This window comes from Pseudopipra pipra, chromosome W (genome assembly GCF_036250125.1).
Source record: "Pseudopipra pipra isolate bDixPip1 chromosome W, bDixPip1.hap1, whole genome shotgun sequence".
Classification (NCBI taxonomy): Eukaryota; Metazoa; Chordata; class Aves; order Passeriformes; family Pipridae; genus Pseudopipra; species Pseudopipra pipra.
Window position 1 is genome coordinate 13,523,213 of NC_087580.1, and position 24,057 is coordinate 13,547,269.

Sequence of the window (24,057 nt, forward strand, 5' to 3'; positions counted from 1 at the left end):
CAGAAAGGGCGTGGGAAGGGGAGTGACTGATCTGAATTTTAATTTCCTGCTGGTGCTAAAAGCAGCACACCTGCCATGCACCAGCCTCGGGAAAGATGGAATGATGCAGTGGGTGCTGGGACCTGCAAACATTGGGATGCACATTTAGCAAAGGCCACCTGGTCACTCAGCACCGGGGGATGTGCCAATCGGGCTGGCCCTGTCCAATCCAAGTTTTCACGTGCCATAGAAAGGGATAAAGTTCCTGTAGTGCACATTAAAAACATGCTGGGAACACAGTCTGGGTTATTCCCGCTTCAGGCAAAGGGAAGTGCACCCGTGGGATTCATGTTGCTCAAGGACACGGATGCACTTGGTGGGTAAGGAGGGAAAGATGGGAAATCCAGTGTGTGCCTCGAAGGGGTTGGATTTTGGGTGAGAACAGCCAAGGAATTCAGTTGTGTTACGGTGGTAACTATCCAACACTGCATTCTCACTGCTGTGGCAACTCTTTGCTGTGTCGGGGTTATTACAGTGAAAATCACTGAGAGAAATGAACAATGAGCTTGGAGGAGACCAGACAAGCACAGCGGTGATGGAACAAGAACTGGCTGCAACAGGCAACAATCCCACAGTAGACAGCATTTTTCCTGCCCTGAAAGAGTATTTTGGCAGGTGGAGCCTAAAATCCTGGACTAAATGAACTCAACAGACTTTCATAGACTAAGCAATGAGATCTGTGGGTTTATATCAAATGATAGGAAAGGTGATGGTGGAATGTATTGGAAAGTGTGGGATCTGACACGGTGTAAATGGTGCGGAATAAGGGGTGGACACCAGCCTTGGCTTGGCTGTTCTTCCTAGGAGATGTGATTAATCTTCCTATAGATTAACTACAGATTAATTCGGAGATAATTTGCTTCCTAACTAGAGAGTTCATTTTCTTCCTAGTAGCTGGTGCAGGGCTGTGGTTTGGATTCCATGGAGAACAACGTTCATCACACACTGATGGTTTGGTTGTGCTTACCCTAATCAAGGACTTTCCAGCTTCCCGTGCTCTGCCAGGTGCACAAGAAGCTGGGAGGAAGCAGGGCCAGGACAGCTGACCTGGACATTCCAAAGGGATATTCCACACCACAGAACATCATTCCCAGTGGATACATGAGGAGGGGTTGTGCAGGAGGGGCAGATCACTGCTTGGGGTGTGGGGCATTGAGCAGTGTGTGTGAGCATCACTTGTTCCTCTGGGGTTTTATTTCTCTCTCTCTTTATTCTGTCTCCCTTGTCAATACAGTTATTATTACAGTTACTACACTTATTATTATTTTCATACTTTACTTTGTTTCAGTTATTACATTTTTCTTATCTCAACCCACGGGTTTTGTCTTTCCTTGACTCTCCTCCCCATGTCAGTGCAGGGGGAGGTTGGAGACTGAGTGAGCAGTTCTGTGGTACTTGGCTGCTCACTGGGGTTAAACCACACGAAAAGGGAATGCACAGGAGTGGAGACCCTGCTGGGATGTGCTTTGTATTCACAAACTACCCAGCACCAGCTGGATAGAGAAGGGCCACACGTTATGTCCCTGCAGGGCTGGGATTCACTCCCTGCCCCAAAGGCCCCCAATGTGTCTGAGAAGCCCTGGGTGGTGCCTGTCCCACAACTGCTGGGAATGGGGACGGGGTCCCTGCACAGGCCCTGTGCTGTCCAGGGCAGCTGCTGCACTTGTGCTGCAGAGCCCTGGCACCTCCCCTGGCACTACAGGCCCCTCTTTGGCTGTTCAATCCAGGCTCAGCTGCCCTGAAGTAGGTTCAGCAGTGAAGGGATGTCCAGGAGCCAACTGCCATTGTACTCTGAGGACATGTAAAAATACCCTGAGAAAGAACAGGAGAGAGACCTCTCTCCCTGTGCCACCTGACTCCATTTGGTCACCTGAACACCTCTAGGGGCTGCCCTGGACAGAAGGAACAGTGACAGGTTCCTCTGTCCTACATGTGGGTCCCTTCTGCCACTGAAGTTGGTCAAAGCAATGTCCCAACAGCCTCCAAGGAGATCCCACAGCTGCTGCCCTGTCCCTAGGAACATTGGAGCTCCATTGGAGCCTGCAGTTCCCAGCAGGAATCTCAGTCACCTCTGGCTCCTCAGAAGGAACCAGGGCTTTGTGTCCCAGCAGGTCACTCCTGGCTTTGGTCTTCCTTCATTCCCATGGGAGCTGGGACAAGGAGTCACTGCAGGGGCCTGTTTTGGGCCCACTGAAGTGGGGCAGGAGGAATCCCAGCCCATGGGGGTTGTGGAGGGAGCTGAGTGTCCTTCTGGCCCCAGGTCTGCAGAGCCACAAGGAGACACCTCTGTTGACTCAGCTGAGTCCCTTCCCTCAGTGCAGGTGAAGGAGATCCCTCCTGGGCACTGTCTGGGTTTCCTGTCTAATGATGGGACATGAAAAGGGGACTCTTGGACTTCCCTGTGAGTCTGTTTGGAGAAATGACAGTGCTGAAAGAAGTGTCTGTGCCCAGCTGAGAGAAGGCACATCATGATTTCCTTCAGCTGTGTGCCAGCAGGTTCCCCTGGAGCCCCAGGGACAGCTGGAGGGAGCCCAGAGGGGCAGAGCAAGGGCTGCCTGGGGCTGTAGCTGTGCTGCTGAGCTGGGCCAGGCTCCTGGCACACAGGGAGCTCCTGGCAAGCAAGAAGAGCTTCCAAGAGACAGCTCTGCTGGTGAGCAGCTCCTCTGCACAGCCCAGCAGGGCTGAGGGCACTGCCTGCAGCACCCAGGGCACAGGAGAGAAGGCAGAGAGATGAGAGGCAGCCTGGGCTGGGAGGTGACTGAGCTCTCACTACACGAGAAACCTTCCCAGGATTTGAAGGAAGAATTCTCTGGCTGTAGGAAAGTTCAGCTTCCCTTCCTGGAGGCATCTCCTCAAGCTGGCACATCCCACAGCTTCCAGGATCTTTCAGCAGGACTCTCCCAGTTGCTGCAGTGCAGGGGAAGTGGCCCCATGGCAGAGCAGGGCAGGAGCTGCAGGCAGCAAGGGCAGAGAGGAGAAGGGAGCAGGAGGTTCAAGGGATCCTGGGGTGGGAGGACAGGGCAGAGCTGCTCAGGGCAGGAACCTTGCCAGCCCTTTGCCAGGGTCAGGCTGTGGCTGCAGAGCAGTGCAGGGGAGTTCCTGCAAGTGCCTCTGCCAGCTGCCAAATGGCAGCAGTGGCAGGAGCTGTCAGGATGGCTCTGCTGGATTTGCTGGGGTGCAGCAGGAGAAGCTGCTGCAGAGCAGGACTTGCTGCTGCCCCCTCAGAGGCCCAGGGCAAGAAGGTTCCCTGTGCCAGGGCTGGCTGTGGGGTGGGAAGGTGGAGGTGCAGGCAGGGGTGCCCAGGGCTGTGGGGCAGAGCAGGGTCCTGCCCCAGGGCTCTGTGTGCTGGGGCAGGGACTCTGCTGCCTGCCAGGGGCAGCTCTCAGCCCGGCCAAGGAGCTGCCACAGCCCTGCAGGGAGAGGGGGGGTGGAAGGAGTGACCCCTCAGGGCTGGGCAGGGCTGGGCAGGGCCCTTCAGCTGCAGGGTCAGGGCTCCTCACAGCTTCAGCTCCACCTCCTCCATTTCCAGGGGCCCTTCTCAGGAAGCACATCCCCCCAGAACACCCCCCCTTCCCAGCCACCGCAGGGGGTCTGGGATCTGCTCTGCAGCCCCTGCCCAGGCAGAGCTGCCCCTGGGCACTGGGCTGGGGATGGCTCTGGCAGCACTGGCAGGGAGCTGAGCTGGGCACAGGCAGGGGCTGCTGGCAGGAACAGCTCCTCACCCAGAGACAGGCAGGCAGGGAGAGGGAGCTGCTGCCACACGGGCTGGGCAGGGGGATGTGGGCCCCTCCCTGCTGTCCCTGTGGCACAGACCCCTTCCCTGAGCAGCTCCTGCCTGGGCTCCTTTCCCAGCCTAAGCAGAGCCTGTGCCCTCAGGCCCACGGGGGCTGGGCTGGGCATTGCCTGGTTTATATCAATACATTTAAATATAAATATATAAAAACATATATTAATATAAAAAATCTATATATTATATAATTGAATAGTTATTTATTTTCTATACATTTTATATATTTACACATATTATTGATATATATTATATAGCAATATATTTATATATAAATATATAAACCCATATATTTATATAGAAATCTATATATTATATATTTGAATATTTATTTCTTTTATATACATTTTATATATTTACATATATTATTGATATATATTATATATCAATATATTTATATACAAATATATAAAAACATATTTATATATAAATCTATATATTATATATTTAAATGTTTATTTATTTTATATATATTTTATATATTTACATATATTATATATCTACATATTTATATACATTTTATATATTTACATATATATTTGGTATATATTATAAATCAATATATTTATATACATTTTATATATTCATATATATTATTGATATATATTATATATCTATATATTTAGATATAAATATATAAAAACATGTATTTATACATAAATCTATATATTATTTATATATTTCAATATTTATTTCTTTTATATACATTTTATATATTCACATATATTATTGATATATATATTATATGTCTATGTATTTAGATACATTTTATATATTTACATATATTATTGATATATATTTTATATCAATACATTTAAATATAAATATATAAAAACATATATTAATATAAAAATCTATATACTATATATTTGAATAGTTATTTATTTTCTATACATTTTATAAATTTACACATATTATTGATATATATTATATAGCAATGTATTTAAATATAAATATATTTTAAAAATATTTTTATATAAATCTATACATTATATATTTGAATATTTATTGATTTATTTTCTATACATTTTATATATTTTCGTATATTATTGATATATGTTATATATCAATATATTTATATATAAATATATAAACCCATATATTTATATAAAAATCTATATATTATATATTTGAATATTTATTTATTTATTTTATATACATTTTATATATTCACATATATTATTGATATATATTATATATCTATATATTTAGATATAAATATATAAAAACATATATTTATATATAAATCTGTATATTATTTATATATTTCAATATTTCTTTATTTTATATACATTTTATATATTCACATATATTATTGATATATATTATATATCTATGTATTTAGATACATTTTATATATTTACATATATTATTTATATATATTTTATATCAATATATTTAAATATAAATATATGAAAACATATATTTATATATAAATCTATATATTATAAATTTGAATAGTTATTTATTTTCTATACATTTTATATATTTACACATATTATTGATATATATTATCTATCAATATATTCAAATATAAATATATAAAAAACATATTTATATATAAATCTATACATGATATATTTGAATATTTATTTATTTATTTTATATACATTTTATATATTTACGTATATTTTTGATATATATTATATAGCAATATATTTAAAAATAAATATAGAAAAACATGTATCTATATATTTATATACATTTTATATATTCACATATATTATTGACATATATTATATATCAATATATTTATATACATTTTATATATTTACATATATTATTGATATATAATATATATCAATACATTTAAATATAGATATATAAAACCATATATTTATATATAAATCTATATATTATTTATTTATTTCAATATTTATTTATTTTATATACATTTTATATATTTACATATATTATTTATATATATTTTATATCAATACATTTAAATATAAATATATGAAAACATATATTTATATCTAAATCTATATATTATATATTTGAATAGTTATTTATTTTCTACACATTTTATATATTTACACATATTATTGATATATATTATATAGCATTATATTTAAATATAAATATATTTTTAAAAATATTTTTATACAAATCTATACATTATATATTTGAATATTTAGTTATTTATTTTCTATGCATTTTATAAATTTTCGTATATTATTGACATATATTATATATCAATATATTTATATACATTTCATATATTTACATATATTGTTCATGTACATTATACAACAATATATTTATATACAAGTATATAAAAACATATTTATGTATAAATCTATATATTATATATTTAAATGTTTATTTATTTTATATATTTTATATATTTACATATATTATATATCTACATATTTATATACATTTTATATATTTACATATATATCTGACATATATTATATATCAATATATTTATATATATTTTATATATTCATATATATTAATGATATATATTATATCTATATATTTAGATATAAATATATAAAAACATATATCTATATATAAATCTATATATTATTTATATATGTGAATATTTATTTATTTTTTATACATTTTATATATTCACATATACTATTGATATATATTATATATCTATGTATTTAGATACATTTTATATATTTACATATATTATTTATATATATTTTATATCAATACATTTAAATATAAATATATGAAAACATATATTTATATATAAATCTGTATATTATTTATATATTTCAATATTTCTTTATTTTATATACATTTTATATATTCACATATATTATTGATATATATTATATATCTATGTATTTAGATACATTTTATATATTTACATATATTATTTATATATATTTTATATCAATACATTTAAATATAAATATATGAAAACATATATTTATATATAAATCTATATATTATAAATTTGAATAGTTATTTATTTTCTATACATTTTATATATTTACACATATTATTGATATATATTATCTATCAATATATTCAAATATAAATATATAAAAAACATATTTATATATAAATCTATACATGATATATTTGAATATTTATTTATTTATTTTATATACATTTTATATATTTACGTATATTTTTGATATATATTATATAGCAATATATTTAAAAATAAATATAGAAAAACATGTATCTATATATTTATATACATTTTATATATTCACATATATTATTGACATATACTATATCAATATATTTATATACATTTTATATATTTACATATATTATTGATATATAATATATATCAATACATTTAAATATAGATATATAAAACCATATATTTATATATAAATCTATATATTATTTATATATTTCAATATTTATTTCTTTTATATACATTTTATATATTCACATATATTATTGATATATATATTATATGTCTATGTATTTAGATACATTTTATATATTTACATATATTATTGATATATATTTTATATCAATACATTTAAATATAAATATATAAAAACATATATTAATATAAAAATCTATATACTATATATTTGAATAGTTATTTATTTTCTATACATTTTATAAATTTACACATATTATTGATATATATTATATAGCAATGTATTTAAATATAAATATATTTTAAAAATATTTTTATATAAATCTATACATTATATATTTGAATATTTATTGATTTATTTTCTATACATTTTATATATTTTCGTATATTATTGATATATATTATATATCAATATATTTATATATAAATATATAAACCCATATATTTATATAAAAATCTATATATTATATATTTGAATATTTATTTATTTATTTTATATACATTTTATATATTCACATATATTATTGATATATATTATATATCTATATATTTAGATATAAATATATAAAAACATATATTTATATATAAATCTGTATATTATTTATATATTTCAATATTTCTTTATTTTATATACATTTTATATATTCACATATATTATTGATATATATTATATATATATGTATTTAGATACATTTTATATATTTACATATATTATTTATATATATTTTATATCAATATATTTAAATATAAATATATAAAAACATATATTTATATATAAATCTATATATTATATATTTGAATAGTTTTTTATTTTCTATACATTTTATAGTTTCGTATATTATTGATACATATTATATATCAATATATTTATATATAAATATATAAACCCATATATTTATATAGAAATCTGTATATTATATATTTGAATATTTATTTCTTTTATATACATTTTATACATTCACATATATTGTTGATATACATTATATATCAATATATTTATATACATTTTATATATTTACATATATTATTGATATATAATATATATCAATGTATTTATAAATAACTATATAAAACCATACATTTACATATAAATCTATATATTATTTATATATTTCAATATTTATTTGTCTTATATGCATTTTATATATTCACATATATTATTGATATATATTATATATCTATATATTTATATACATTTTATATATTTGCATATATTATTGATATCTATTACATACCTCTATATTTAGATACATTTTATATATTTACATGTAGTATTGATATATATTATCTATCTATATATTTATATATAAATAAATAAAACCATATATTTATATTGAAATGTATATATAATATATTTGAATATTTATTTATTTTCTATCCATTTTATATATCTATAAATATTATTTATATATTATATACCAATATATCATATAAAAATATAAACATATTGCATAAATATATATAAATATATATAAATATATAAAACCATATATTTATATAGAAATCTATATAGTATGTATATATTTAAATATTCATTTTTTATATACATTTTATATATCTATAAATATTATTTATATATATTATATATCAATATATTTATATATTGATATAAAAACATATATTTATATATTTACATATATTATTTATATAAATTTTATATCAATGTATTTATATACCAATATATAAACCCATATATTTATATATAACTCTAAATATTATTTATATATTTCAATATTTATTTATTTATATACATTTTATATATTTACATATATTATTAATTTATATTATACACCAATATATTTTTAAATAAATATATAAAACCATATATATTTGATATATATTATATATCAATATATTTATATATAAATATATAAAAACATTTATATATATATTTATATATATATTTGAATATTTACTTCTTTTATACACATTTTATATATTTACATATATTATTGACATATATATCAATATATTTATATACATTTTATATATTTTTATATATTATTTATATATATTTTATATCAATGTATTTATATATAAATATATAAAACCATACATAAATCTACATTTGAATATTTATTGATATGCATTATATATCAATATATTTAAATATATAAAAACATATATTTATATATAGATCTACATATTATTTATATATTTGAATATTTACTTATTTTATATACATTTTATATATCTATACATATTATTATATATCAATATATTATAAATAAATATATAAAGACATATTTATATATTAATTTCTAGATGTTATTTATGTATTTAAATGTTTGTTTATTTATTTTATATACATTTTATATATTTACATATAAATATATAAAAACATATATGTATATATAAATCTATATATTATATATTTGAATATATATTTCTTTTATATACATTTTATATATTCACATATAGTATTGATAAATATTATATATCTATATATTTAAATATAAAATATATGTTATATATCAATACATTATAGATAAATATATAAAAACATATATTAATATATATAAACCTATATATTATTTATATACTTAAATATTTATTTATTTTATACATATTTTATATATTTATATATCATTATATAAATAGATAATAAGTATATAAATATATAAATATATATATATGATTGATACATATTATATATATTAATATTTATATATAAATTTATATATTACTTATATATTTGAATATTTATTTGAAATGCATTTTATATATTATTTATATATTTTATTATACAAAAATATAATAATATAATAATATAATATATAAATATATAAAAATATTAAAACATATTTATATCTTCATTTCTATATATTATTTAAATATATTTAAATATTTTTTATTTACTGGTTTTTATGTACATTTGATCTATTCATATATATATAAAAATATATATTTATATATTTATTTATTTGTTTGTACATACATTATATATATTATTGATATATAATATATCAATGTATTGTATATGAATATATTATTAATATATAAATATATATTAATATATCTAAATATATAATAATATAAATTATATATTATATACCAAGATATAAAAACATATGTCTAAATATCAATTTATTTATATATTTCTGTATATATTACATATGAATATATATTATTATTAATAATATATATTTTTTAATATATTTATTTATTATATATATTTCTATATGCCTATATATAAAGATATAGAAATATATTTGTATATTATTTGTAAAGTCTTTACATATTTTTATATATATTTATTATATATTTGAAATATTTTTTATTTATTTGTTATTTATATGTTATTATATATTGACATTTTTAAATATAAAAAATATACAGATATATTTATATATTAATTTCTATATATTTTTCTATATATATTTATTTTTTATTTTTAATAAATTTTTTATATTTATGTATTATTGATCTATATAATATATCAATATATTATATATAAATATATAAAACATATTTATATATAAATTTATGTATTATTCATATATTTCTATATTTATTCATATATTTCTATATTTATTCATATATTTCTATATTTATATGTATTTATATATTTATATATTATCTATTTCTATATTTATATATTATATATAAATATAGAAAAAAAATATTATATATGCTAATTTATAAATATTTTTAATAAATATATATAAAATGCTTATAAATGCTCATAGTTATAATTTTATGTAGTTATATTTGTTATATTTATTTTTTATTTTTATATATTTACATTTATTGTTATATTTATCGTAATATTTTTATATATTTATATTTTTATATATTCATTTTTTTATTTCTATATCCTTGTGTTTATGGTTATATTTATAGTTGTATTTTTTATGGTTATATTTTTATATATTTATTTTTATATCTACATATTTATGTTTATGGTTATATTTATAGTTACATTTTTATATAATTACATTTTTATATAGTTACATTTTTATATTTTTATATATTTATGCTTATATTTGTAGCTATAATTTCATATAGCTATATTTTTATAGATTTATTTTTATATTTTTATTTATTTATGTTTATAGTTATATTTATGTTTATATTTTTATATAGTTATATTTTAAATATATTTTTATATTTTTATATATTTTTAGTTATAATTATATTTACAGTTATATAGTTATATTTTATCTGTTTTTATATTTTTCTATATTTATGTTTATAGTTATATTTATTGACATTTTTATATAGTTCTATTCTTACATTTTTATTTTTATATATTTATATTTATCCTTATATTTATCATTATATTTCTTAAATAGTTGTATTTTTATATATTCATTTTTTTATTTTATATACTTGTGTTTATGGTTCTATTTACTGTTACATTTTTATATTGTTGTATTTTTTATATATTTATTTTTATATTTTTATGTATTTATGTTTATGGTTATATTTACAGTCATATTTTTATATATTTATTTTTATATTTTTATGTATACATGTTTTGAGTTATATTTATAGTTATATTTTTATATAATTATACATTTTATCTTTATTTTTCTATTTTTATATAGTTATATTTATAGTTCTATTTATAGATCTATTTATATATATTTATTTATATATATTTATATGTTTCTATTTATAGATATATTTATATTTATATAGATATATAGATATAGATCTATTTATAGATCTATTTATAGATCTATTTATAGATAGATTTTTATATCGTTATAATTTTTATAGTTATTTTTATATATTTATTTTGATGTATTCATATTTATAGTTATATTTGTTGTTATACTTTTATATAGTTCTATTTTTATATATTTCTATTTATAGAAATATATTTATATTTATATTTATTTTTATAGATATATTTATAAATAAATTTATATTTCTATATTTATAGATATATTTTTATATTGTTATAATTTTTATAGGTTTTTATATATTTATTTTGATGTATTTATATTTGCAGTTCTATTTATCGTTATATTTTTATATAGTTCTATTTTTATATATTTCTATTTATAGAAATATATTTTTATTTATAGATATATCAATAGATATATTTATATTTATATATTTATAGATATATTTATATAGATATAGATATTAATATAGAGATATAAATATAGATATATAGATATAAATATAGATATAGATATAGATATATTTATAGATATATTTTTATATTGTTATAATTTTTATAGTTATATTTTTATGTATTTATTTTGATGTATTTATATTTATCGTTATATTTATCGTTCTATTTTTATATAATTATATTTTTATATATTTATATTTTTAGAAATATATATTTATATTTATAGTTATATTTATAGATATATTTATTAATATATATTTATATATTTCCATTTATAGATATATTTATAGATATATTTCTATTTATGTAGATATATTTATAGATAGATTTTTATATCGCTATAATTTTTATAGTTATTTTTATATATTTATTTTGATGTATTTATATTTATAGTTTTGTGTATCATTGTATTTTTATATAGTGAATTTTATATATCTCTGTTTATACAAATATATTCCTATTTATAGATATATTTATAGATATATTTATATTTATATATTTATAGATATATTTATATAGATACAGATATATTGGTATAGATATAGATAAATTTTTATATCATTATAATTTTTATAGTTACATTTTTAATATATTTCTTTTGACGTATTTATCTTTATATTTATCGTTATATTTTTATATAGTTCTATTTATATAGTTCTATTTATAGAAATATATTTGTATTTATAGATATATGTATAGATATATTTATATTTATATATTTATAGATATATAGATATAGATATAGATATAGATATATTCATAGATAGATTTATAGATATATTTATAGGTATATTTATAGACATATTTTTATATCATTATAATTTTTATAGTTATATTTTTATATATTTATTTTGATGTATTTATATTTATAGTTATAGTTATCATTATGCTTTTATATAGTTCTATTTTTATATATTTCTATTTATAGAAATATATTTATATTTATAGATATATCAATAGATATTTATTTATATATATTCATATATTTGTATTTATAGATATATTTATAGAGATATAGATATATTTTTATGTTGTTATAATTTCTATATTTATTTTTTATATATTTATTTTGATGTATTTATATTTATAGTTATGTTTTTCGTTATCTTTTTATATAGTGTATTTTTATATATTTCTGTTTATAGAAATATATTTATATTTATAGATATATTTTTAGATATATTTTTATATCGTTATAATTTTTATAGTTATATTTTTATATATTTATTTTGATGTATTTATATTTATCGTTATATTTTTATATAGTTCTATTTTCTATTTATATTTATTTTGATATTTATATTTTATATGTATTTATATTTATATATTTTATTTTTATCTCTATAGATATATGTCACCACCAAAGAGAAGGGGACACAAGGAAGGGGTGACACCAAGGAGAAGGTGACACCAAGAAGGTGACACCAAGGAGAGGGTGACACCAAGAAGGTGACACCAAGGAGAAGGTGACACAAGGAAGAGGTGACACCAAGGACAAGGTGACACAAAAGAGAAGGTGACACCCTGAAGGTGACACCAAGGACAAGGTGACACCAAGGAAGGGGTGACACCAAGGAGAAGGTGACACCAAGAAGGTGACACCAAGGTGAAGGTGACACCAAAGAGAAGGTGACACCAAGGAGAAGGTGACACAAGGAAGGGGTGACACCAAGAAGGTGACACCAAGAAGGTGACACCAAGGACAGGGTGACACCAAGGTAGGGGTGACACCAAGGAGAAGGTGACACAAAAGAGAAGGTGACACAAGGACACCAAGAAGGTGACACCAAGAAGAAGGTGACACCAAGGAAGGGGTGACACCAAGGAGAAGGTGACACCAAGAAGGTGACACCAAGGAGAAGGTGACACCAAGAAGGTGACACCAGGAAGGTGACACCAAAAAGGTGACACCAAGAAGGTGACACCAAGGAGAAGGTGACACCAAGAAGGTGACACCAGGAAGGTGACACCAAGAAGGTGACACCAAGAAGGTGACACCAAGGAGGTGACACCAAGGAGAAGGTGACACCCAGAAGGTGACACCCAGAAGGTGACACCAAGAAGGTGACACCAATGACAAGGTGACACCAAGGAGAAGGTGACACCCAGAAGGTGACACCAAGAAGGTGACACCAATGACAAGGTGACACCAAGGACAGGGTGACACCAAGGAAGGGGTGACACCAAGGACAAGGTGACACCAAGGAAGAGGTGACACCAAAAAGGTGACACCCAGAAGGTGACACCAGGAAGGTGACACCAGGAAGGTGACACCAAGGCGGTGCCACCAAGGCCAAGGTGCCCCCTCATTCCTCCTCTTTCCCCCCTCTTATCCCCCAAAAAAAGCCCCTTTTGGACCCTCCACCCCCCCCCAGCTCCCAAAACCCCCCAAACCCCGCCCGGGTCCCTCCCGACCCTCTGGAATTGCCCAACCCTGGGATGAGTCACCGGGCGCCGCCCTCGGGGTGTCGCAACTTCCCCCCCCCCCGGATCCCGAGTTTCGGGGGCTTCTTCCCCTTTTTTTTCCGGAGGGTCTCGCCCGTCACGCGGGAGGGGAAGGGGAAGGAGCCGCCGGAGCAGCGGGACACGGAGCAGGAGCGGGATGGGGATGGGGATGGAGCTCCAGCTCCTCATCCCACTGCTGGGTCAGTCCTTCTCCTCCTCCTCCTCCTCCTCTCCCCCTTTTTGCCCAAAACTTCCCTTTTCCCACCCATTTCCCTGCCCTTTATCCCGACTCCTCCCCGGCCTCCTCCTCCCCCAACCTCTGCCCTTTTTCCATTAAATCTTCATTTTTAACTCCAAAAAGGCACTTTTTTACACCTTTTTGCACTTCCCCCCCCATTTCTTTCCCATTTCCCCCATTTCTTTCTTTCCCCCCATTTTTCCCCCTTTTCCCCATTTTTCCCCCCATTTCTTCCCCTTTTCCCCCATTTCTTCCTCCATTTTTTCGTTTTCCCCCCAATTTTTCCCCTTTTCTCCCATTTTCCCCCATTTCTTCCCTTTCCCCCCATTTCTTTCCCCATTTTTCCCCTTTATCCCCATTTCCCCCCCCAATTCTTTCCCTTTTCTCCCATTTCTTTCCCTTTTCCCCCATTTCTTTCTTTTTCCCCAATTTTTTCCCCTTTTCCCCCATTTTTCCCCCATTTCTTTCCCTTTTCCCCCATTTCTTCCTCCATTTTTTCTTTTTTCCCCCCATTTCATCCCATTTTCCCCCATTTTTCCCCCATTTCTTCCCATTTTCCCCCATTTTTCCCCCATTTCTTCCCCTTTTCCCCCATTTCTTCCTCCATTTTTTCTTTTTTCCCCCAATTTCATCCCATTTTCCCCCATTTTTCCCCCATTTCTTTCCCTTTTTCCCCCATTTCTTCCTCCATTTTTTCGTTTTTCCCCCAATTTTTTCCCCTTTTCTCCCATTTTTCCCCCATTTCTTCCCTTTTCCCCCATTTCTTTCCCCATTTTTCCCCTTTTCCCCCCACTTCTTCCCTTATTCCCCCATTTCTTTCCCCATTTTTTCCCTTTTTTCCCCAATTTCTCCCCTTTCTCCCCCATTTCTTTCCCTTTCCCTTTCCCTGCCCTTTATCCCGACTCCTCCCCGGCTCCTCCTCCCCCAACCTCTGCCCTTTTTCCATTAAATCTTCATTTTTAACTCCAAAAAGGCACTTTTTTACACCTTTTTGCACTTTCCCCCCCCATTTCTTTCCCATTTCCCCCATTTCTTTCTTTCCCCCCATTTTTTCCCATTTTCCCCCATTTTTCCCCCCATTTCTTCCCCTTTTCCCCCATTTCTTCCTCCATTTTTTCTTTTTTCCCCCAATTTCATCCCATTTTCCCCCATTTTTCCCCCATTTCTTTCCCTTTTCCCCCATTTCTTCCTCCATTTTTTCGTTTTCCCCCCAATTTTTCCCCTTTTCTCCCATTTTCCCCCATTTCTTCCCTTTCCCCCCATTTCTTTCCCCATTTTTCCCCTTTATCCCCATTTCCCCCCCCAATTCTTTCCCTTTTCTCCCATTTCTTTCCCTTTTCCCCCATTTCTTTCTTTCCCCCCATTTTTTCCCCCTTTTCCCCATTTTTCCCCCCATTCCTTCCCCTTTTCCCCCATTTCTTCCTCCATTTTTTCTTTTTTCCTCCAATTTCATCCCATTTTCCCCCATTTTTCCCCCATTTCTTCCCCTTTTCCCCCATTTCTTCCTCCATTTTTTCGTTTTACCCCCAATTTTTTCCCCTTTTCTCCCATTTTCCCCCCATTTCTTCCCTTTTCCCCCATTTCTTTCCCCATTTTTTCCCTTTATCCCCATTTCTTTCCCCATTTTTCCCCTTTTCCCCCCACTTCTTCCCTTATTCCCCCATTTCTTTCCCCATTTTTTCCCTTTTTTCCCCAATTTCTCCCCTTTCTCCCCCATTTCTTTCCCTTTCCCTTTCCCTGCCCTTTATCCCGATTCCTCCCCGGCTCCTCCTCCCCCAACCTCTGCCCTTTTTCCATTAAATCTTCATTTTTAACTCCAAAAAGGCACTTTTTTACACCTTTTTGCACTTCCCCCCCCATTTCATTCCCTTTTCCCCCATTTCTTTCTTTTCCCCCAATTTCATCCCATTTTCCCCCATTTTTCCCCCATTTCTTTCCCTTTTTCCCCCATTTCTTCCTCCATTTTTTCGTTTTACCCCCAATTTTTTCCCCTTTTCTCCCATTTTTCCCCCATTTCTTCCCTTATTCCCCCATTTCTTTCCCCATTTTTTCCCTTTTTTCCCCAATTTCTCCCCTTTCTCCCCCATTTCTTTCCCTTTCCCTTTCCCTGCCCTTTATCCCGACTCCTCCCCGGCTCCTCCTCCCCCAACCTCTGCCCTTTTTCCATTAAATCTTCATTTTTAACTCCAAAAAGGCACTTTTTTACACCTTTTTGCACTTCCCCCCCCATTTCATTCCCTTTTCCCCCATTTCTTTCTTTTCCCCCAATTTCATCCCATTTTCCCCCATTTTTCCCCCATTTCTTCCCCTTTTCCCCCATTTCTTCCCCTTTTCCCCCATTTTTCCCCCATTTCTTTCCCTTTTTCCCCCATTTCTTCCTCCATTTTTTCGTTTTTCCCCCAATTTTTTCCCCTTTTCTCCCATTTTTCCCCCATTTCTTCCCTTTTCCCCCATTTCTTTCCCCTTTTCTCCCATTTTCCCCCCATTTCTTCCCTTTTCCCCCATTTCTTTCCCCATTTTTTCCCTTTTTTCCCCAATTTCTCCCCTTTCTCCCCCATTTCTTTCCCTTTCCCTTTCCCTGCCCTTTATCCCAACTCCTCCCCGGCCTCCTCCTCCCCCAACCTCTGCCCTTTTTCCATTAAATCTTCATTTTTAACTCCAAAAACGCACTTTTTTACACCTTTTTGCACTTCCCCCCCCATTTCATTCCCTTTTCCCCCATTTCTTTCTTTTTCCCCAATTTTTTCCCATTTTCCCCCATTTTTCCCCCATTTCTTCCCCTTTCCCCCCATTTTCCCCCCATTTCTTTCCCTTTTTCCCCCATTTCTTCCTCCATTTTTTCGTTTTCCCCCCAATTTTTTCCCCTTTTCCCCCATTTTTCCCCCATTTTTTCCCTTTCCCCCATTTCTTCCCCCATTTCTTTCCCTTTCCCCCCATTTCTTCCCCCATTCCTTTTTCCCCATTTCCTTCCCTTTTCCCCTCATTTATTCCCTTGTTCCCCCATTTTTTCAATTTTCCCCCTCATTTCTCTCCCTTTTCCCCCATTTCTTTCCTTTTTTCCCTCATTTTTTCCTTTTTCCCCCATTTTTTCCTTTTTTCCCCCATTTTTTCCTTTCCCCCCCCATTTCTTTCCCTTTTCCCCCCATTTCTTCCCCCATTTTTTCCATTTTTTCTCCATTTCTTCCTCCATTTATTTCCTTATTCCCCTATTTCTTCCCTTTTCCCCCCAATTCTTTCCCTTTTTCCCCCATTTCTTTCCCCATTTTTCCTTTTTTCCCCCATTTATTCCTCTTTTCCCCCCATTTCTTTCCCTTTTCCCCCCATTTCATCCCTTTTCCCCCCATTTTTCCCCCATTTCTTTCCCCTTTTCCCTCATTTCTCTCCCTTTTCCCCCCATTTCTTTCCTTTTTTCCCCCATTTTTTTCCTTTTCCCCCCATTTCTTCCCTTTTTCCCCCATTTCTTCCCCCATTTCTTTCCCTTCCCCCCATTTCTTCCCTTTCCCTCATTTCTTCCCCCATTCCTTTCTTTTTTCCCCATTTCCTTTCACTTTTCCCCAATTTCTTCCCTTTTCCCCCATTTCTTTCCCTTTTCTCACATTTCATCCCATTTTTCCCCCATTTTTCCCCCATTTTTTCCCTTTTCCCCCCATTTCTCCCCAATTTTTTCCTCCATTTCTCCCCCATTTCTTTCCCTTTTCCCCACATTTCTCTCCCTTTTTCCCCACATTTCTTTCCTTTTTTCCCTCATTTATTCCCTTTTCCCCCCATTTTAATTATATTTCATTTATATTATATTTTTATTTTATTTATATTTATATTTATATTTATATTTCATTTATATTATATTTTTATTTTATTTTTATTTATATTTATATTTATATTTATATTATTTATATTTATATTTGTATTTGTATTTATATTTATATCTATATCTATATTTATATTTATATTTATATTTATATTTACATTTATATTTACATTTACATTTATATTTACATTTACATTTATATTATTTTATTCATATTTTATTTTACTTCTATTTTATTTCTATTTTATTTTTTTTGTCATTTTTTTTGTTTTATTTCATTTCTATTCCATTTCATTTCATCATTATTTTTTCTCCCTTTCCCGAATTTTCCCTTTCCCTCATTTTCCCCCCTCCCATTCCCACCTTTCCCTCTTTTCCAGCCTCTCTCCAGACCCTCCTCCCTCCGGCGGCACCGGCAGGTACCGAACAGATCCCAAATTCCCCCTTTTCACCCCAAAACCAAATCCCCCAAATTTCCCCCTTTTCACCCCAAACCGACACAATCCCATCATTCCCCAAAAACCCCCAAATTTCCCCCTTTTCACCCCAAACTGACACAATTCCATCATTCCCCAAGAACCCCAAATTTCCCCCTTTTCACCCCAAACCGACACAATCCCATCATTCCCCGAGAACCCCAAATTTCCTTCTTTTCACCTCAAAACCAAGAACCCCAAATTTCCCCCTTTTCACCCCAAAACAGCACCGACCCATCATTCCCTGGGAGCTCCAAATTTCCCTCTTTTCACCCCAAAACCAAGAACCCCAAATTTCCCCCTTTTCACCCCAAATTTCCCTCTTTTCACCCCAAAACCAAGAACCACAAATTTCCCCCTTTTCACCCCAAAACCAAATACCCCAAATTTCCCCCTTTTCACCCCAAATTTCCCTCTTTTCACCCCAAAACCAAGATCCCCAAATTTCCCCCTTTTCACCCCAAAACCAAATCCCCCAAATTTCCCCCTTTTCACCCCAAACTGACACAAACCCATCATTCCCCGAAAACCCCAATTTTCCCCCTTTTAACCCCAAATTTCACCCTTTTCCCCCCAAATTCCCCCTTTTCACCCCAAAACGAGACCCATCATTCCCTGAGAACCCCAAATTTCCCCCTTTTCACCCCAAACTGACACAATCCCATCATTCCCTGAGAACCCCAAATTTCCCCCTTTTCACCCCAAATTGACATGGACCCGTCATTCCCAAAAATCCCCAGATTTCCCCCTTTTCACCCCAAATTTCCTCCTTTTCACCCCAAAACCGAAAACTCCAAATTTCCCCTTTTTCACCCCAAAACGGCACCAAACCATCATTCCCTGAGAACCCCAAATTTCCCCCTTTTCACCCCAAAACCAAATCCCCCAAATTTCCCCCTTTTCACCCCAAACTGACACAATCCCATCATTCCCCAAGAATCCCAAATTTCCTCCTTTTAACCCCAAATTTCCCCCTTTTCACCCCAAAACGACACCAAACCATCATTCCCTGAGAACCCCAAATTTCCCCCTTTTCACCCCAAATTTCCCCCTTTTCACCCCAAAATGAGACCCATCATTCCCCAAAAACCCCAAATTTCCACCTTTTCACCCCAAATTCCCCCCTTTTCACCCCAAATTTCCTCCTTTTCACCCTAAAACCGAAAACTCCAAATTTCCCCTTTTTCACCCCAAAACGACACCAACCCATCATTCCCTGAGAACCCCAAATTTCCCCCTTTTCACCCCAAACTGACACAATCCCATCATTCCCCGAGAACCCCAAATTTCCTCCTTTTCACCCTAAAACTGAAAACTCCAAATTTCCCCTTTTTCACCCCAAAACGACACCGGCCCATCATTCCCTGAGAACCCCAAATTTCCCCCTTTTCCCCCTAAAACCAAGAACCCCAAATTTCCCCCTTTTCGCCCCAAATTGCCATGGACCCATCATTCCCTGACAACCCCAAATTCCCCCTTTTCACCCCAAAAACAAATCCCCCAAATTTCCCCCTTTTCACCCCAAACTGACACAATCCCATCATTCCCCAAGAATCCCAAATTTCCTCCTTTTAACCCCAAATTTCCCCCTTTTCACCCCAAACTGATACAATCCCATCATTCCCCAAAAACCCCCAAATTTCCCCCTTTTCACCCCAAATTCCCCCTTTTCACCCCAAAACCAAATCCCCCAAATTTCCCCCTTTTCACCCCAAATTTCCCCCTTTTCACCCCAAACTGACACAATCCCATCATCCCTGAGAACCCCAAATTTCCCCCTTTTAACCCCAAATTTCCCCCTTTTCCCCCCAAATTTCCCCTTTTTCACCCCAAAACGACACCGACCCATCATTCCCTGAGAACCCCAAATTTCCCCCTTTTCACCCCAAACTGACACAATCCCATCATTCCCCAAAAACCCCCAAATTTCCCCCTTTTCACCCCAAATTTCCCCTTTTTCACCCCAAAACGACACCAACCCATCATTCCCTGAGAACCCCAAATTTCCCCCTTTTCCCCCTAAAACCAAGAACCCCAAATTTCCCCCTTTTCGCCCCAAATTGCCATGGACCCATCATTCCCAAAAATCCCCAAATTTCCCCCTTTTCACCCCAAATTCCCCCTTTTCACCCCAAAACGAGACCCATCATTCCCTGAGAACCCCAAATTTCCACCTTTTCACCCCAAATTTCCCCCTTTTCACCCCAAATTTCCCCCTTTTCACCTCAAAACCAAGAACCCCAAATTTCCCCCTTTTCACCCCAAAACGACACAGACCCATCATTCCCTGAGAACCCCAAATTTCCCCCTTTTCACCCCAAAACCAAATCCCCCAAATTTCCCCCTTTTCACCCCAAACTGACACAATCCCATCATTCCCCAAGAATCCCAAATTTCCCCCTTTTAACCCCAAATTTCCCCCTTTTCACCTCAAAACGACACCGACCCATCATTCCCTGAGAACCCCAAATTTCCCCCTTTTCACCCCAAACTGATACAATCCCATCATTCCCCAAAAACCCCCAAATTTCCCCCTTTTCACCCCAAATTCCCCCTTTTCACCCCAAAACCAAATCCCCCAAATTTCCCCCTTTTCACCCCAAACTGACACAATCCCATCATCCCTGAGAACCCCAAATTTCCCCCTTTTCCCCCCAAATTTCCCCTTTTTCACCCCAAAACGACACCAACCCATCATTCCCTGAGAACCCCAAATTTCCCCCTTTTCACCCCAAACTGACACAATCCCATCATTCCCCAAAAACCCCCAAATTTCCCCCTTTTCACCCCAAATTTCCCCTTTTTCACCCCAAAACGACACCAACCCATCATTCCCAAAAATCCCCAAATTTCCCTCTTTTCACCCTAAAACTAAGAACCCCAAATTTCCCCCTTTTCGCCCCAAATTGACATGGACCCATCATTCCCAAAAATCCCCAAATTTCCCCCTTTTCACCCCAAAACGACACCGACCATCATTCCCCGAGAACCCCAAATTCCCCGTTTTCACCCCAAATTCCCCGTTTTCACGGGGAAATTTATTTATTTATATTTTATTTTATTTTGTATTTTATTTTATTTATATTTTATTTATATTTTATTATTATTTTATTTTATTTTTTTATTAAATTTTTTATTTTATTACTTTATTTCATTTTATATTTAATTTAAATTTTATTTTATTTTATTTATATTTTATTGCTATTTTATTTGTTATTGTTTTATTATTTTATTTATATTTTATTTATATTTTATTATTATTTTTAATTATTTTATTCATATTTTATTTATATTTTATTATTATTATTTAATTATTGTATTTATTTTTTATTTTATTTATATTTTATTACTATTTTATTTTTTATTATTTTATTATTTTATTTATATCTTATTTATATTTTATTATTATTTTTTATAATTTCTATTATTTTTATTTTATTTCATTTCATTTTATATTTAATTTAATTTTTTTTATTTTATTATTATTTACATTCCATTTATATTTTATTTCCTTTCCTTTCATTTTATCATTATTTTTTCACTACCTTTTATTTCTCTTTTATTTCTACTTTTTCATTATTTCCTTCCCTCCCTTTCTCCCTTCCCTAATTTTCCCTTTCTCTCATTTTCCAGCCTCTCTCCAGCCCCTTTTCCCTCCGGCGGCACCTTCAGGTAACAAACACCCCCCACCCTGAAAACCCCAAACTTCCCCCTTTTCCCCCCAAATTTCCCCCTTTTCCCCCCGAATTTCCCCCTTTTCCCCCCAAATTTCCCCCTTTCCCCCCCAAATTTCCCCCTTTTTATTTTATTTTATTTTATTATTTTTTATATTTTTATTTTATTATTTTATTTTTATTTTATTTTATTTTATTTTGTTTTGTATTTTATTTTATTTATATTTTATTTATATTTTATTATTTTATTTTATTTATATTTTATTTATATTTAATTATTATTTTATTTTTTATTATTTTATTTATTTTTTATTTTATTTTATTATATTATTTTATTTATTTTTTATTTTATTTTATTATATTATTTTATTTCATTTTATATTTAATTTAAATTTTATTTTGTTTTTTTATTTATATTTTATTACTATTTTATTTTTTATTATTTTATTTATGTTTATTTATATTTATTTATATTTTATTATTATTTTTAAAATTATTTTATTTATTTTTTATTTTATTTCATTTATATTTTATTTATATTTCATTACTATTTTATTTTTTATTATTTTAATATTTTACTTATATTTTATTTATATTTTTATTTTTTATTATTTTATTTATTTATTATTTTATTTTGTTGTTTCATTTTATATTTAATTTAAATTTTATTTTATTTTATTTCATTAATTTTTATATTTTATTATTTTTATATTTTTATTAGCTTATTTTTATTTTATTTCATTTTATTATTTTTTATTTATATTTTATTTTATTTTATTTTGTACTTTATTTTATTTATATTTTATTTATATTTTATTATTATTTTATTTTTCATTATTTTATTTATTTTTTATTTTATTTCATTTTATATTTAATTTAAATTTTATTTATATTTTATTTATATTTTATTATTATTTTATTTTTCATTATTTTATTTATTTTTTATTTTATTTCATTTTATATTTAATTTAAATTTTATTTATATTTTATTTATATTTTCTTATTATTTCATTTTTTATTATTTTATTATTTTATTTATATTTTATTTTATTATTTTATTTCATTTTATGTTTAATTTAATTTTTTTTATTTATATTTTATTTTATTATTTTATTTCATTTTATATTTAATTTAAATTTTATTTTATTTTATTATTTTATTTCTTTTTATATTTAATTTAAACTTTATTTT

At 30.4% G+C, this 24,057-nt stretch overlaps 1 long non-coding RNA gene across 12 annotated transcripts; it reads left to right on the plus strand.

Annotated features, from left to right (window-relative positions):
- Window positions 1-13,589: 13,589 nt before the first annotated feature.
- On the plus strand, window positions 13,590-22,864 carry LOC135406138 (uncharacterized). Of its 12 annotated transcripts, XR_010426148.1 has the most exons (9): window positions 13,590-13,691; window positions 13,756-13,871; window positions 13,916-13,966; window positions 14,006-14,101; window positions 14,141-14,174; window positions 14,349-14,436; window positions 14,479-14,870; window positions 19,097-19,135; window positions 22,826-22,864. It is a non-coding gene; the product is annotated as an uncharacterized LOC135406138 (long non-coding RNA). The 12 variants fall into 12 exon arrangements; XR_010426146.1 differs by lacking the exon at window positions 22,826-22,864 and having other exon boundaries at window positions 14,141-14,160; window positions 14,352-14,436; window positions 19,097-19,150; XR_010426149.1 differs by lacking the exon at window positions 22,826-22,864 and having other exon boundaries at window positions 14,141-14,160; window positions 14,369-14,436; window positions 19,097-19,150.
- The last annotated feature ends 1,193 nt before the right edge of the window (window positions 22,865-24,057 follow it).